Source organism: Peromyscus leucopus, chromosome 3 (genome assembly GCF_004664715.2).
Source record: "Peromyscus leucopus breed LL Stock chromosome 3, UCI_PerLeu_2.1, whole genome shotgun sequence".
In the NCBI taxonomy this organism is placed as follows: Eukaryota; Metazoa; Chordata; class Mammalia; order Rodentia; family Cricetidae; genus Peromyscus; species Peromyscus leucopus.
Window position 1 is genome coordinate 76,010,127 of NC_051065.1, and position 14,309 is coordinate 76,024,435.

The 14,309-nt window shown below is 42.4% G+C and overlaps 1 protein-coding gene across 2 annotated transcripts in view; it reads left to right on the plus strand.

Moving 5' to 3' along the window:
• Window positions 1-258: 258 nt before the first annotated feature.
• LOC114710927 (broad substrate specificity ATP-binding cassette transporter ABCG2) overlaps window positions 259-14,309 on the plus strand; it is a 123,212-nt gene continuing 109,161 nt past the window's right edge. For both annotated transcript variants that reach the window (XM_028895237.2, XM_028895236.2), the window contains exon 1: window positions 259-1,036. The gene's annotated coding sequence lies outside the window, so the exon portion shown is untranslated. The remainder of the gene's footprint in view (window positions 1,037-14,309) is intronic.

A 14,309-nucleotide genomic window follows, 5' to 3' on the forward strand; every position in this document is an offset into this window, starting at 1 on the left:
AGAGCATGGCTCTGTCTCTAACTCTGGTCGCAATGCTAGGTTAGATCAAGCCCCTTCACGCTGTATTAAATTGATCTTTCGCTTTCTGTACCACTGCTATAAAACTGTCTGCTTATTCTCGGAAAATAAAATAGAAGTGGTTATCTCTTTCCTCCTTCCACTGCCTGAAGCACGGACCTGCAGACGTTCCAGAACTCTGTCACCGCTCCCTGACCATCCTTTGGCAGGTTTTGTTTAGGAAAGGACTGTGTTGCCTCACACACTCCATGCACAGCTTGCCTTTCCTCTTTAAATCTCTGGTGGGCCTTGCCGTGAAACCTAACTCTGGTCTTGCTTTGGTTTCGTCTGCTTCCTTTTCAACTGTATCATCTTCCTGCTTGCACTTTTTTTTTTCCCCTAAAAAGGCAGAGTTTGTGAAAGGCGAACCCCCTATCCTTGGAGCTAAAAGACAGGAAGTTTGCGCGGGCGGGGGGAGGGGAGAAAGCATTGCCGGAATAGGATTTTACTCTTCGGTTCTAAAGTACAGCTGCTCTTAGAGCTGGAGATGCTGCTGCCCAGAGCACGAGATATAAAAAGATCTCTCTGGCTGGATTTCCTCCTTTTCCAGTCTTGCCAACAACTCCAGGAGACGCTTCTAAGCTGATTACAGGGGTTAGAGAAGTCTTCAGTTTGAATCCACGTTTCTTTCTTGATTCAGGGTGACCAGCTAACAGAGATTCATTACTTTCGTCCTGAAATTAATTGAGGAAATGTATTAATTTCCTTGAAACTAGATCTTTGGAAAGTCTTGATTTTGCCAGTCTCTTGGGTTAAAATTAATCAGCGTTGGAGATTGATAAGTTTTCTCCCAAACTTTTCCTCAACTCCCCTGCAAGCAAGAGTGGACTCTACTCTTGGGGTGCCTTTCGTCTGTGTCGTAGGCATAGATCTGAGCTCAAGTCTTTCTCCGGTGTGCAAAATTACCGTCTCCCACTCCAAGCCCTGTACTGAGGTCTGGGCTACTTGCCCTTAACATCGCTCATCCTGTGTAACTGAGGTAAGTTGTCATTTTTGTTTTCTGCTGCCAGAGGTCAAACTTAGGGCCTTGTGCGTGCCATGCAAATGATCTGCCACTGAGCTATACTCCTAGGCCCGTTTTGTTTTCATATCTTTCTGCTGAGTAGAAACTATTAATTTTTTTGACTTATGCATTGGCAAATGCATGATTAAATCTGTACTTTTTACACTTTACTCTGTGTATGAATCACTTGAGGATCTTATTAAAAATTGGATAAAGGTGACTTAAGAGTCATCAGAATGAGTAGCACATGCGTATGTAATCAGCAAAGAACAAATATAACTAATTAAGGAAATAAAAATAGGAACTTGAGATGTAGCTCAGTAGTTGAGCACTTGCCTAGAATGTTTAAAGCACTGGATTCATTTTCAGTGCCACATGGGGATTGGAAATTTAAAATAGTCATGCTGTGAGTCTGAGATTCTGTTTAATTGTTTGCTTGGTTGGTTTGGGTTTGAAGACATGGTCTCTCTATGTAGCCCTGGCTGGCACACAACATGTAGAGCAGGCTGGGCTTCAGCTCACAGAGATCTGCCTGCCCCCACCTCCTGAGTGCTAAGATTAAAGGTGTACACCACTGCATCCTATCTTAGATTTTTTAAAAAATTTTTATCTAAAATAAAAAATATTTTTATTTTATTTTGGAATTTGTTTCTTTTATTTTACCTAGGGATTGAACTCAAGGATTCATATATGATATAGGCCAGTGTCCTACCTCTGAGCTCTATCCCCAGCCCCCAGATTCTGCATTTTACAACCTCCAAGGTTTGTAAACCTCAAGTATTCCAGCCTTGAGTAAACAAGGACTCAGTGCTAGTGATTTTGCTGTATAAGAAGGGGTTGGAAGGTACAGGCAGGATGACAGGATTTGGCTGAGCACAAGATTAATGCAGAGCACTGAAGAAGAAAAAAATCAGACACTATCCCTGCTCTTTTCCTACTGTGAGGGGTTGTCTTGAAATTTCGAAGTTTCTGTTAAAGAGTTCCTGGATGTATGTAATTAGTCAGGTTAGTCATGTGAGAGGAGGCTGGCGGTCTCCTCTGACTATACGTTCATCTTTGAGCAAAGCCCTTTCTGTCCTCTCCACACACGCCACATTTATTTACCAGTCTATGACTGCTTTTGTGCTACAAGACTAGAGAGGAGTGGTTAAGCAAAAATTCCTGTTCACAAGTCTATAAAGTATCTACTGTCTTGTCTTTTATAGAAGAAGTTTGTCAAGCATCCCATGATGTCAGCAGATGCGCTTTCTACTGTTTGGGTCAGAGGCTATGATTCTGTCTTTGGCACTAAAAGAGAAGATTGAGACAGAAATCCCTGCTTGTTTGAAGCTTACCTTATAGATAATAAGCAAGCAGGAAAGCAATATATGATTCAGTGTAAATAGGGTATTTAGGAAGGCAAAAGGAGGTTTAGCAACAGAATGTTAAGGACAAATATTTGAAGGAAGTCTGAGAGAAAGGCAGAAGGAGTGGAGGAAGGTGTGGGTGCAACCTGCTAGAGAAGCAGTCAGGAGACCAGTGTGGATGGAGTAACCACCTCATGGTTCCCACACCCGTGCATTTGGTTGTATGCAGTAGTTACTGGTGGCTCAAGGCAACATTCCACACGGCACTTCAATTCCACAGACCCACTCACTTTTCTATGAAGCCAGCTCTTTCGTCATGATAGGGGTATATAGTAAATGATGTGAACAGGTGCGTGTTTCCAAACCTCTTTTACCACATATGCATGCTTGTGATAACAAGCAATATTACATCAAATACATGGCGATACCTTTGCTCTTAGATAAACAGCCAAGAAGTAATGTGAACTGTGACAACAGATATTCTTCAACTTCATGAAAATAATGCAGGCAGATGTTCTGCAGGCAGGGCATGTAAATTTCTACCCACAGTATGTGATTATCCCTGGAAGAATTAAGAGTCGTTTCCTTGGATTGGGAGAGTGCATAGATTTCCTGAAACTAGGTGGCTACCTGGTCATCCTGGGTAGATGTATCACACTGATGGCTTAGTATTGTCTTTGGCTGTTGGTAGATTGGGGGCCCTGCAAGAATGATAGGCAGAGCACCCCAAGAGGAGTGAAAACCATGTGATAAGCTCAAATATTACCCTTGTATGCTGCCACAGGCCATCTGTGACGTGGAATCACTGAGTGAGTTTGAGGATGCCTAGGGAGCGAGTGTTATGGGCATTCACAGAGAGGATCATCTTGGCTGTCTGATATTTTTTCAAACCTCTAACATTACAGTATACTACAGTGGGCATACTGCTATTCTTATTTTCTGTATGTCCCCAAATCCCACCCCCTCTTCACATTGTTGTCAGATTTTCAATTAGGAAACATTTGCTAGGTTAGTAACTGCATACCAGGTATTAGATGCTGTGATGTCTATATTAAAACCCTTAGTCTTGTGCTGCCTTGGAGATTGACGTGTCAATCTGATTGAGGTTATAAATAATCTAGTAATCTATCTGCTTTTTGTTCCCACTGAGTAGGTGAGTTAAATAGGGATTAGGGGGAGGTTGTTGGTTACTTTATCTATTTTTGGTTACTGTACTTCTCTTTAGGGACACAGTACTGGTTAAGTATCCTTTGTCCAAAATTCTTGGGGCCACACGTGTTTCAGATTTGGGAATACATGCATGCATTCCTTAAATTCTGAGGATCAGACCCAAATCTAAGTGCAGAATTTATTTACATTTGATTATTCACATATACTTTGCAATAAAGCCTGACAGTGAGCACACCTACATCTTTATTGTGACCCAAAGCTTCAGACTCTGGAGTACTTCAGTTTCCGGACTTTTGAATTTGGGGTTTATACTAATACTGTTTTTGTGTTCTTGGCTGATAGGAGTGGAAGGACGGGCCCAGGGGAGCCATTAATGTTTGCCACCATCACAGCTGCCACTTCTCAGGGGTGCCACCTATATGCTCATCTGCAGAGTTCACTCCTAGAATATTTTCTGTTCCTCGACAGGTCGACAAGGTCGAGTGGGCAGTTTTAGAGGACATATCTAATATCCTCCAGAAGTGTTGGCTATTCTGGACCAGCATTAATGGGCAACCTTATTGCAAGTGCAAGTTCCCAGACGTTAGCCTAATCCTATTATATCAGAATCCTGGTGACTGGTTCCCCAAAATCAGTATTTTCTTTCTGGCTTTGTGAAGGATGGTGGTGCTGGCACTTAAACCCAGGGTCTTGGGGATGTGCCCTCCTACTGACTTACACCCTGCCATTGAGCTAATCTGCCCTGAGACTCACCAAATGTGATTATTGATAAATACTAACTTCTATCAGTAGTTTTCAACCAGGAACAATTATGCTTCTTATGTAAGACTGTCAAATAAAACACACCATTTATGTATAAGTATTTCCCGTGTAATCATTTTAATCTAAGATTCAAGTTTCATCTGTATTGGTTAATAATCCCCCACCCATGCTCATGCAAGGAATTCTAATTAAATACAGTGGGTCATACACACACACACACACACACACACACACACACACACACACATACACATACACATGCAAAGACATGAAAGTAGCTGGGAGGGAGAGACGAAGTGTTTGGTGGGAGGGGGAAGAGGAAAAGAGTGGATAATGAGGATCAATATAATAAAAGTATATTATATATACATACATACATATACATATATGTACAACATTATGAAAGAATCAATAAAGGGAAAGAGAAACTTCCCACTTATGCCCCTCAGAGGGCTCTCAGTCTCTGAACTGACTTGGTGCTGAGGACTAGGTATAAGGCATACTTTGGTTTCCCAGGATTCTGCCTCACAGACCGAGATTTCTTTCTCCCTACATATGTCATGAGAATCTCAGTCCTGATGATTGGTGTGCTCTTGGCACAGAGCACAAGAGGTCAAAGAAGTCTGCTTACCTCTCATCCCTCTAGCTGGCCCTGAAGTTACACCACATACCTTCTAACAGTGAAGCTGTCCCGGCTGGCCTTGAGCTCACTGTTGTCTCCCAGAGGTTAGGGTACACATTTCCACATCAGTCACATGGACCATTCTTACTGACCCACAAACTTCTTCAGATTTAAGTCATCAATTTATTATGTCTTCTTTGTGTCTGGTTCGCCAAAGCATTTCCTGGTTGTGAGCCATAGTCTTTAACAGCTGAGCCATCTCTCTAGCACCCACTAAGCATTTAAAAAAGATTTACTTACTTTTTTATTGGCATGTGTGTGTCTGTGTAAGAGTATGCACACTTATGTGTGGGTGCACACTTCTACCTATGTACATGCAGGCCAGAAGAGGGTGCCAGGTATCCTTTATTACTTTCAGCCTACTTCTTTGAGTCAGGGTCTCTCCCTGACTGTGAAGCTCACATTTTCTCAGGTAGGCTGGAGGCCAGCAATCCTTATGATATTCTTGTTTCTGACCCCTTTCAGAGTGGGGGTTACAGGCATGCAGGAGACGTCCGATTTGTTTCATAGATGCAGCAATTCAGACTCTGGTCTTTACGATCACACAGCAAGCACTCTTAACAGCTGAGCCAAATCTCTAGTCCCAACCAGTTAATTTATAAACATTATTTGGTGAGGTGTGTGCGCAAAGATGCTGTAAAGCAAGTATGGAGATCAGAGAACAACTCGCAGGAGTTGATTCTCCCCTTCTATCAGGTGGGGACTGGTGACTGGTCATTGGGCTTAGCAGCAAATGCCTTTACCTTTTATGACATCTGCTGACCCTTGTCAATGAATTTGTAGTGTAGTGATGGCAGTACTATTCCAGAGGAGTCAAGTTAGTAGATGCACCCCCTCAGGCTGGACTCATTATTTCTGTAAATGTTGTTCTTTTATCTAAATTATGTTAGAAATTTTCTGGTTTTTCAATTGCAGACATCATCGAGTCTAGACATTTATTAGCTATCCTTTCTCAAACTGTTAGCACCACCTCCATTACTCTACCAACATGCTCTATGCCAAATCTTGAATCTTGGGGCAAGCACCCATACCAAGGCTTTGGTCTAATTGTTGTTTGTTTGGATGACTGGGAATCGCAGGCTGGGCTCACAGTTGCTGCTCACCTGACTCTGCCTCCTTAGTGATGGAATTGCAGATGTGACGCCACACCCAGCCTTGATGATTATGACTCCTAATAGCTGAACATCCCCAGCTCTTCCTCCAGATCCTAGGAATGTCAATTGACAACTCCTGTAGCTTTTTTTTTTTTTTTAAGGATGAGCTCTCTCCCCCATAGGTGGCCATGTTATGGTCTCTGAGGACCGGTTCACTTATGTATTGCTGATTACAAAACCATCTCAAATTTAACTCAGCAATTTGTTATTAGTCGCCCTGTTTGAGTAGAGTGGAAGGACAAGACTGGAAAGTTGATGGAATTTGTAGGGATTTTTTTTTAAAGCAGTTTTGCTGTAAAAGGAAGCAGAGCAATAGAACAATTGGAAGGAACTCTGGGATTAAGAGAAATACTGAAAATGACGTAAACAAATAACAGCATGTTTATGCTGTGGCAAGTGAACCAGATAGACTTCATATGAGAGAATACAGAAGAGAAAGAGGAAAGAGCTGTCACTGAGCAAGGAAACAGATGGGGTTTGATATAAAGCAGCTGCCCTGGCCTTTGTATAGGAAAGTAGACAGCTCTTCTCGTTAGAGTAATAAAGGTAGGTGGGCACTTCTAGTGGTCTAAAAGTTCTCCTTTGCTTCAGTTTTCTCAGTAAAGCAGAAATGACATTATCATCTGAGAATCACACACACAGGCACACACACAGGCATGCACACACACACACACACATGCATGCATGCACACACATGCACACGTCATGTGTGTGGAGGGGCACATGATGGGGAGTATGAATGAGTGAATCAGATGACTATTGAAATAAGAAAATAAGGACAGGAGTGTTGGCACATTTCTGTACTTTCAGCACTGGGGTGGCTGAGGCAGGAGACTCATGAGATTGAGGTCTGCCTGGGTTACATGGTAAGACTGTCAACCCCCCACCACCACTACCACACACACACACACACACACACACACACACAAGTGAGGCTAGGGCTAGCGGCCATACAGTATCAGTTGGTGGACACCAGTGAGACATTAGGATTCTTGATCCTGAATTTAAAATCAGATGAGTCATTATTCTTATGGGTTTTCTCTGCTTTCATAGAGTATGGCCAGGCACAAGAGGAGTTTGGGTGTTCCCAAGGGTGTGACAATAACAAAGACTGTGGACTTCCAGCAGGCATGGGAACTAAAGCAACCTGAGCAGGACGAGGCACACACAGTGAAGCACTGTTGTGTGAGTTCTTGTGGGGTGTTGGACTTGGGCCACTAGTGGAGCTGGAAGGAATAGATGGGATTCGGTGACTTGAAAGTGAGACAAGATTGGTGGTGGCAAAGTCTAGAACCTTCCCTGGGAGAGCATTACTGAAGCAGGGAAGAATGTTGGGAAATCCTTTGTGTAGTGAGTTACTGAGAACTGAGACAAAAGGAGTGCCACAGAGTGACAAAGATGGCCGTAGCAGCCAGTGACAAAGTTTAAAGGTGTGATGATGTGGAATTCAAGGCTGAGATCTGGGAGGATTGTTGGATTGTCCAATTTGGAATGTTCATAGTTCATGTTGGGTTCTCCTCTAGGGATAAGCAATATCAGAATGTGAAATGCCCTCATGCTTTGGGGAAAATGTGTTTGCATGACGACTTTTCAGGCTTTAATCACAAGAGGGTGCCAGAGTCAAGCCAATGAATCTTCTCTTCATATATCTATACAACATATTTTGACTATATGCGCACTCTACTGGCCCCCTGCAGCTCCTCTAGAACTCCTCTCAACAATCCTCCCCTCAACTTCATGATGTGTGTGTGTGTGTGATGAAGGATATGTGTGTATCTCCCCTTTTCAGTATGAACATGAGCAATTAACAATGAGCCAGCTCAACACCAAAAGCTCCAGTTCCTTATATTTTTGGTTATGAGCCCAGCCTTTAATGGCTGAGCCATCACTTCAGCCCCAAAACTCTACTGGGTTCCATCTCAAGAAATAAAAAAGTTTAAATTAAAATATTTTAAAAAATATGTAAAATATACATTTTCCTCCCATCTTAATATCACTAAAATCGGGATGAGTTTTTCGACATCACTTGTGTTGGACAAGTGATGATTTTGACATAGTTTTGTCATTACAGGCCTGGAAAACAAAAGTATCAGCACCAAAATTTGTAGAACGGACATAATTGGCTTAGATGAAAAATGCTGGGGAAAAAAAATGTGTACCACTCTTGAAATCAAACAAACTCTAGAAGGAAGTAGTAGAGTCCACCATCTTAAGTCCTTAGGCGATTTCACCATCAAATGAACTTTACAGAGTGGAGCTGCACAAAGGAAGATGTGTAAGATATCTCTTATAATTTTATGGAGTCACTGGCCTTGGCCCACACATGATACAACATAGGACTGTACTTACTGTTCCTCAGTGTTGAGTAGTATAGGTCAGTTCTACACAACTGCAAAGTCAGATGACACTCAATGGGTGTCAATTCTCTCCTTCACAATGTAGAACTTAGTGATCACACTCAGGTCTTCGGGCTTGGTTGTGAGCACCCTTATCTACTGAGCCATCTTGCTGATTCAATTTCTGGAGTATTTAAGTGGCAGTATAACCAATACTCTGAGAGGCAGAAGTCAGTATTGTGAGCAAATCAAAATCACCATGGCTGACTCGAAGGCAACTTAAAGGACCAATCTTTGAAGATGAGCTTTGGGAATAATTTAACCATTGAATTAAACTACATTTTTGTTTTCTTTTTTAGCTATGTACACATGATTTTTTCTTAAATCTATACACCGTTTAATAAACATTCCAAGTTTGATTGGTTTTTCTGTTTGAATATTTGTTACTTAGCAGTAATTGTTTTGTTGTTAACATATAAAGTAATACAATAATGATTAGCTAGTCATGGTGGCACAGTTCTGTAATTCTAGCATTCAAGAGGCTGAGACAGGAGAATGACACATTTGAAGCCAGTCTGGGCAATACATTAATTCCAGTTCAGCTGGGCCTAGCTACTAAGGAGACCTTGTCTTAGAACATTTTGTTGGTTTTTTAGGGATAAATTTGCTTGCATATCATCTCAGGAAGCGTGAGACCCATGTCAAACTTGCATCCAGCCTGAGCTGTTGTCATCCTTGGACTTCAGAGGATCTGTACATCCAAATTTATCTTATTTATTTTTCTATGGCCTGAAAAGACATCATGACCAATGCAACTTATAAAAAGAAGCATTTAATTGGGGATTTGCTTACAGTTTCAGAATGTTATTCCATGATCCTCATGGCAGGAAGCATGGTGGCAGGCAGGCAGTCATGCACTGGAGCAGTAGCTGAGAGCTTAATTCTTGTCTGTAAGATGGAGGCAGAAAGGGAGAGCAAGACAGGGCCTGGCATGGGCTTTTGAAATTTCAAAGCTGATCCCCAGTGACACACCTCTTCTAAGGCCATACCTCCTAATTCTTCCTACACAGTTCCACCAACTAGGATCCTAGCACTTAAATATATGAGCCTACAGGAGCCATTCTCATTCAAACAACCACAAAGCTAAGGAGATATATTGGACAGGCTGGCTATCAACTCTTAGCCTAATTGCAGAATGACTGCCACCCACCAGTTTTGGATATATAACCCTGGCCACCTCTGGAACACAGCTTCTATGTGCTGACTCTGAGGAAACACTTCCCAGAAGATTTCACCTCAGTGATGCTGGTCTTTTCTTAATCACCGCTAATTTCTTAGCTCCAGCATTAAGTATCCCAGCAAAGCAAAGGGTTTGCTTTCATAGTTCTGGTATCTTGTTAGTGACAGCTGATTCTCTAGCCACAGTCAACCAGAACCACAGAATCTTAATTTCAAATAACAAATAGTCCTGATAAGTCTTTAAACATCCCTCTGAAACTTGACAATCCAGGCCTCCATCATCTGCATTTCCCTCAACATTCTTATTTTCCAAGCTCCTACAGAATAACTCACCAAGCAGTGAACACTCAATGTTTTTTCTTGGCCAAAGTTCCAAAGTCCTTCCACAATCCTCACCAAAACAACATGGTCAGGTCTGTCACAGCAACACCCTATGATTCTGGCTCCAACTTGTCTTAGTTAGGTTTCTATTGCTGTGATGAAACACCATGACCAAAAAGCAAGTTGGAGAGGAAAGGGTTTGTTTGGTTTACACTTCCATAGCACTGCTCATCATTGGAAGAAGTCAGGTAAGAACTCAGATGGGGGCAGGAAACTGGAGGCAAGAGCTTGTAGCTAGAGTTTTCCTGCCTTGCCCACAGTCAGGACAAATCTTTGTCACCCGCCCGTCCCACAGCCGCTCAGACCCAACCAAGTAAACACAGAGACTTATATTGCTTATATTGTATGGCCGTGGCAGGCTTCTTGCTAACTGTTCTTACAGCTTAGATTAATCCATTTCCATAAATCTATACCTTTGCCACATGGCTCGTGGCTTACTGGCATCTTCACATGCTGCTTGTCATGGCAGCGGCTGGCAGTGACTCCTTCTGCCTTCCTGTTCTTTTTTTTCTCCTCTTTCTTAGTCCTGCCTATACTTTCTGCTTAGCCACTGGCCAATCAGTGTTTTATTTATTGACCAATCAGAGCAACACATTTGACATACAGATCATCCCACAGCAAGACCTCATGCAGAGGCTATGGAGGGGTTTTGCTTATCGGTTTGCTCAGCCTTCTTTCTTTTTTTTTTTTTTTTTTTTTTTGGTTTTTCGAGACAGGGTTTCTCTGTGTAGCTTTGCGCCTTTCCTGGAGCTCACTTGGTAGCCCAGGCTGGCCTTGAACTCACAGAGATCCGCCTGGCTCTGCCTCCCGAGTGCTGGGATTAAAGGCGTGCGCCACCAACGCCCGGCAGCCTTCTTTCTTATAGAACCCCAAACCACCAGCCCAGGAGTGTCATGACCCACAATGAGCTGGGCCCTCCCCCATTAATCACTAATTAAGAAAGTGCCTTACAGGCTTGCCTACAACCTGATCTTATAGAGGCTTTTTAAAAAACTGAAAATAGATTCTTCCCTCATATAATAATCTTAACCACAGTTTCCCCTCCCTCTACTCCTCCAAGCCCCCTCACCTCCCTTCTTCCCCAGTTCCTCTCCATCTCCATTCAGAAAAGAGCAGGCCTCCAAGAGACAACAACCAAACATATTGAGACAAGATGCAATAAGTCTTATTGAATAGGACAAGGCAAAAACCCTAACACCAAGGCTGGATGAGGCAACCCACCAGGAAGAAAAGAGTCCCAAGAGCAGGCAAAAGAGTAAAAGACACACGTGCTCCCACAGTTTGGAGTCCTACAAAAACACCGAGCTAATAGTCACAGCACATATGCAGAGGACCTGGTGCAGACATCACAGGCCCTGAGTTTGCTGCTTCAGTTTCTGTGAGCCCATGAATCTTGCTTAGTTGACTTGGTGTCCTCCATCCCCTCTGACTCCTATAGTCTTTCTGTTCACTCTTCTGTGGGATCCCCTTCCATGGGAAGGGACCCAATAGGGACCTCTAATTTAGATTCTGTCTATGAATAATGTCTAGCTGTGTGTCTCTGCATCCATTCCCACCTGCTGCCTGAGGAAACCTCTCTGATAACGACTGGACAAGGCACTAATCTATGAGTTTAGCAGAATATTAGAATATTGTTAGGAATCATTTCATTTATTTTTTTTCTCTTCAAGACCAGTCTCTGGTTCTACCCTAGGTCTCTGGGCTATCCAGTCTCCAATTCCTGGTTATCCAAGTAGTGTCAGGTATGGACTCCCACTCGTGGAATGGGCCTGAAGGTAAATCAGACATTGGTTGGCTACTCCCACAAGTTCTGCCTCACCATTGTCCCAGCACATCTTGCAAACAGGGCAGATTTTAGGTCAAAGGTTTTGTGGCTGGGTTGGTGTTCATGTTTCTCTTTTGGTAGCCTGCAGAGAACCTTCCTGCACCATAGAGACTAGAGCTCACAGGTGAAGGCTCCATGGAGACACCAGGTCAACCTCTCCACGTTCAGTGAACTGTGTGGGTGTTGTCCTCAGCACAATGTCTGTGTGTGTCACTGCCCTGTCACCTCCCTACCCTGTGCACAATCCTCTATCAGTTTATGGAGAGAAACCCTGGAGGCATTTTTTAATTAAGGCTCTCTCCTCCCAGATAACTTTAGCTTGTGTCAAATTGACATAAAACTACCCAGCACAATGACCATTGGAAGACTCCATTGAAACCCTATTTTTTTTTTTATTTTTTGGGGGAGGTGTTTGAATGCTAGAATTTTACAAAGTACAAAAACAAAAGAAAGAGAGAGAGAGAGAGAGAGAGAGAGAGAGAGAGAGAGAGAGAGAGAGAGAAAGAAAAAGAAAAGAGAGAAAGAAAGAAGAAAGGAAGGAATAGGAAAGGTAGTAGGACATCTGTCATCATAAGCAGGGTTAAGGGATTTCGTGGCTAAGGGCTAGCAGTTCTTATACCGATTCTTGTGTCTTAAGATGCTTCAGGGGACAAAGTTCAGGTTTCATGGAAGAGGACAGGGTTTGGGCTTGTGTGGTTTTACCAAATTCCTTAGAGCTTGAATAGGGATCAGTGTTTGATCTCTATCAAATTCCTCCTTTGGTACCCATGGATTTTGGAGACCTGCAGAAATGCAGTAGAAATGCTGGCATTCTTGCCCATACTCAAGTCCATACTCAAAATCTACATATTCATCAAGGTCCACAGTGACCCATGTAAACAGTAAACACTGACAAGCACTGACTCTCAAGCTGTCTGCTCACTGGACTCTTAACGGGTGGTGATCTGATGTAAATGACAGTTCTGTTCCTTGAACCTTGGGATTTAAATATATATATATTAATATTTTTCTTTAGTGTTTATTTATTTTATCGATGGGGGAATGTGTGCATGGCATGGCAAATGCAGAGGTCAGGTAACAAATTTTGAGGGTCAGTTTTCCTCGCACCATGTAGGTTATGGGATTGAACACAGGATATGATCCTTGGCAACAAGTGTCTTTATCTGCTGAGCCATCTCACTGGCCCCCTATTGGATATTTTTCATATGCTTTTGGCTACTTTTTCATTGTCCTTTGAGAAATGTGTATTTGGGTCATTTGCCCTGTTTTTAATCCAATTACTCCGTTTTACTGCTATTGTTATGTTCCTTATATGTTAATCCCTTGTCAGATGAATACTTTACAAATCTTTTCTATTTTCTAGGTCATCTCTTTACTTCTTTGATTATTTCCCTTACCTGTGCAAAGTGTGTTAGTTTGAGATAGCCTCACTTGTGAACTTTGCCTGATCTTTAGGAGTCATAGACCTCTCCAAATTTTTTGCCTAGATCAATTTCCTGAAGCAGTCCCCATGTTTTCCTATTAGTAGTTTCAGAGTTTCTGGTCTGATATTTAAGATTTTGATCCATTTTGAGCTGGGTTTATGCGGTTTCTAGCTTAGTCCTGCTGTGTATAGATAGCCAGTTTCCCCAGCACCATTTATTGAAGAGAGATTGCTTTGCTCTATGTAGGCTCTAGCTGCCTTCACAAAATGCTACCAGGTTGGGGCTGACCATGTAGTTCAGTTGTAGAGTTCTTGTCTAACACAAAGCCCTAGGTTTGACCCCTCAGGACAGTAGAACCTGGGAGTATTGACAATGCGTGTAATCTCAGCACTAGAGAGGTGGAGGCAGGAGGATCAGAAGTTCAAGGAGATCCTCAGCTATATAGCTAGCTGGAGGCCATCATGGGGTCCATGAAATCCTGTCTCAAAAAAAATTACATGGTTGTAGACTTGTGGGTTTATTTCTGAATTCTCTATCCCATTCCATTGCTTTGTGCTTTTGCAATTATTATGCTGTTTCTGGTCGCTGTATATTTGAGATTTTTTTTTTAAACAACTCAGGACTATTTATAATTCTAGTTTAGTTCAAAGAGCTTCATAAAAAAAAAAGATGTTTATTTTCCTCTACAAGTTTGATAAGTTAGATTTGTAGATATAGTTGTTTCAATGGTAGTATTTAAAATTTGGTAGAGTGGAGGAGTTTGTATGGAAATAAATTTGAAGCCAAGTCCCAAGTTGCTGCAATATGTGCCCGTTAAATACAAAACATGATTACAAATTCCATGAAAACAGGAAGATGGCTGGGGCTTGAACAATGCTGGTCGGCCGCTGAAGGTACTGCCAGTTCTCAGTGTGGGCTTTGCTTTCTCGG